A 4074-nucleotide genomic window follows, 5' to 3' on the forward strand; every position below is an offset into this window, starting at 1 on the left:
TTCGTCGTTACCTTTCTTAGATTCCAGGTGGGCAGGACAGTTCCTCTTCCAGTGGCCAGTCTGCTTGCAGAAGTGACAGACATCAGATGCCTTGTTCTTCTTCTACTTCTTAGGTTTGGCTGTTTTCTTCTGTGGCTTCTTTGCCTTTCTCTTTTTCTTGCCCGATTTGTTAGCTTCAGCAAGCATAACCACAGGCTCATCCTTCTTTAGTAGATCCTTAGCCCTCGACAACATATTGTTGAGTTCTTGGACGCTGACATTCAGCTTATTCATGTTGTAGTTCATTGTGAACGCATTGTAGGAAGAGGGCAAAGAATTCAGGATGGCATCCACTTGCATGCCAAGATCTAGCCTGGATCCAAGGGCTTCAAGTTCGTTAATGTAATCCATCATCCGAAGACAATGGTCATGAACTTTCTGCCCCTTGGACATCTGCTCGGTCATGAACAGTTTCAGGACCTTCTGTCGAGTAGAACGGTTATGCTCTTCATCCATTGTCTTTAGACTATCCAATATGTCCTTGGCTAGTGAGGCAATGATAAAGCAACGGGCTAGGGAGTTCTTATCCTCCCAAACCCAGCTAGCCCGAGAGGCTCAGTCAGCAAGTTCCACATCAAGATAATGTAAATTGTCAACTCGGGGCCCGAGGCACAGGTTTGAGAGGAGATACCTCAGTTCCCCACGACAGCCATCACTGGACACACGGCGAAGAAGAAGTGGCGAGAAGAACCCCTAAACCACCATGCCATACCATTCGGAGCAAGATCAAGATATCTAACAGCGTTGAGGCTGGCGGTACAAACATTGCACCACCAAAAAAGCAGCAGCGACGACATCGCAAGACTCGCCATTCCTCATCAAGGAACATTCCACCAGCGAAGCCCAGCCATCTAGTAGATCAAGGTCAAGAAAGAGAGGAGGTAAGCTCGGCCACAAGAATGACACCTGCTCTATTGAGCTAGCCATCCCCCTGTCACCTGAGCTCATAGCGGCCCCAATGCCGAAAGATTTCAAGGTACCATTGCTAGACAAGTATGATGGGTCCTTTGACTCCAACGATCACGTAGATTCATTCCAATCTCAATTGCATCTCGTTGGGGCCAACGAGGCTTGCATGTGCATGGCTTTCTCCACCACATTCAGAGGAGTAGTTCGGACCTGGTATAGAAACCTCATGCCGGGTTCCATCAAAAGTTGGGTGCAGTTCGCTGACATGTTTATGGCCCACTTCATCACTAGTAAGAATTGCCCGAAGTCACAAGAGAGCCTTCTAAACGAGGTACAGAGGGAAGGAAAATTAATTCGAAGCTACATCAAGCGCTTCAACAAGACATGCCTGTAGATACCAAACCTTGATCTAGTAGTATGTCTCATCGCAGCACGAAAAGGAATTACTCGCAAAGAGTTCAAGTGGCATGTCATGGCAAATAAGCCGAAGAACATCACTGAGTTCCTCAAGCTAGCCGATCAGTCCATCAATACAGAAGAGGAAATAAACCAGAAGATCGATAACTAGCAAGGTGAGAAGGGGAAGAAAGAGGAAGAAGGAACAAACAACAAGTAGAAAAGGAAAAAGAGCAAGTCCCCGAGCTCGAGAAGTAAGTCCCCCTTATGAAGTTACAGGTTGGGTCGGCGTTCCAGAACCCTGCCAGTGGAGAGAACCAACTATACTCCCCTTAACGCGAAGCGAGGAGAGATCTTGACGGCCATTAAAGACACCTCCATTGTTAGATGGCCACCTAGGCTACAGGGAGACCCAAAGACTAGGAACCCAAATGTTTATTGTCACTTTCATCGGGACCATGGTCACAACACAAAGAACTACGGAAACCTCCATGATGAGATCAAAGAACTCATTTGCCGAGGGTACTTGAAGAAATACATTTTGCACGAGGAGAAAGGATAGGAGGACCAACAAGGAGAATGGAAGAAAGACACCCTAGAGAGTAGCAGGCAGAACAAGTAGCCACCTCGCCCACTACCAGAAGAAAGACTGATCTGCGGGGTGATCAATATTGATCACTAGAGGATCCATTGTAGAGGGGTGCATAGCAGCAATAGGAAAAATTCAGTCCGAGAACTGTAGCACGAGGCAGAGAACCCACCCAAGCGACCTCAGATCAAAGAACCCATTTATTTTACCAAGGACGATGCCCATGGGATTCAGTATCTTCATGACAACACCCTAGTCATAAAGATGATCATCAATGACTTCAAAGTGAAGCGGATCTTGGTGGACTTAGGCAGTTCAGCCGATATCCTCTTCAAAGGAACCTTTAACAAGTTGCAACTATAGTAGAGCGATCTGAAACCAATAGATGCCCCACTAGTAGGGTTTAGTGGAGAGGAAGTCAGGCCTATAGGTCGGGTCACAATACCAGTGGAAGCAAGCACGTGGCCAAATATTGTTCGGTTTGAGCACACATTCTTGTTGGTCACGACTCCATCCCCCTACAACGTAATAATAGGTCGACCTATTACACATGTCTTATGCGCGATAGTGTCAACTTACTATCTCGCGATGAAGTTTCTAATAGATTACGGAGTAGGGGTCATACGAGAAGATCAGCTCGAATCCTGAAAGTGTATGTGGCTGCCCTAAAGGGAAAGGCAAAACTGGCAGAATATGTCGAATTGGAGCAACCTGCAGACTACACAGAGGAGTGAGCTGCCCCGGCGGAAGAGACCGTCCACATACCAGTTTCTGAGACCAAACTGACCAAGACTCTCCAGATAGGTGCACTGATAAGTGAACCTCTTCGAACACAGCTAGTAAGTTTCTTAATTAACAATTTAGATGTTTTTGCCTGGTCCACGACAGAAATGCTCGGAATCGACCCTAGTGTGATAACTCATAAACTTAATGTGGACCCTTTACTCAGGCTAGTTAGACAAAAAAATGCAACCTCACCCCGGAGTGGTGGAGGGTAGTCGATGAGGAGGTCGGGAAGCTCCTCGCCGCAGACTTCATTAGGGAGGTTCATTACCTGAGTTGAGTTGCCAACCCCGTGCTTGTGAAGAAAGTCAATGGCAAGTGGCGCATGTGTGTCAACTACACTGACCTGAATAATGTCTGCCCAAAGGATTGCTTCCCCCTGCCTAGAATTGACCGCCTAGTAAATGTGACCTCAGGGCATGAGTTGTTGAGTTTCACGGATGCCTACTCTGGCTACAATCAAATTAGGATGGACATAGCTAACCAAGACAAAACTGCTTTTGTAACCGAACTCGGGCTGTACTGTTATAAAGTTATGCCCTTTGGTTTGAAAAATGCTGGAGCAACTTTCCAGCGACTTGTAAACAAAATTTTTGAACCTTTGATTGGCAATAAAGTGAAATGTTATGTTGATGACATGGTCGTGAAGACCTAATTTTCTAGATCTTTAATTGACGATTTAGATGTTGCTTTTCAAATTTTAAGAAAATACAATATGAAGTTAAATCCGAATAAGTGTGTCTTCGGGGTCACGTCGGGTAAGTTCCTTGGTTACATAGTGAACCGACGTGGCATCGAAGCAAACCCGGACAAAATCAAGGTTATCTTAGAATTGAGACCACCCCAAAAAATCAAGGAGTACAACGACTAACTGGCCGGGTAGCTCCCCTACACCGATTTATGTCTAAATCGGCAGGTTGGTGCCTCCCCTTTTTTAAAGCAATGAGACTTTTCGAATGGACTGAAGATTGTCAGCTCACATTTGATGAGCTGAAAAGGTATCTAAGTACCGCCCTGGTTTTAACCCCACCTGAGGAAGGAGATGTGTTGAAGATGTACCTCTCCACAAATGACGAGGTGGTCAGCTTGGTACTAATTAGAGAGGTAGACCGGGTTCAATGACCCATCTACTATGTAAGTAAAGTGTTGCAGGATGTGGAAACCAGATACCCCGACATCGAGAAGGTGGCGTACGTGCTAGTGGTTGCAGCTCAAAAATTACGTCCATACTTCCAAGCCCATACCATCGTCGTCCTTATTGATAGACCTCTAAGTTACATCCTACTTAAGTCTGTGGTGTCAGGGAGATTGACGAAGTGGTCCATCGAGTTTAGCGAGTACAACATCCGGTTCATGCA

The sequence above is a fragment of the Nelumbo lutea genome, chromosome 1 (assembly GCF_056320005.1).
Source record: "Nelumbo lutea isolate HS-2025 chromosome 1, American lotus-T2T, whole genome shotgun sequence".
In the NCBI taxonomy this organism is placed as follows: Eukaryota; Viridiplantae; Streptophyta; class Magnoliopsida; order Proteales; family Nelumbonaceae; genus Nelumbo; species Nelumbo lutea.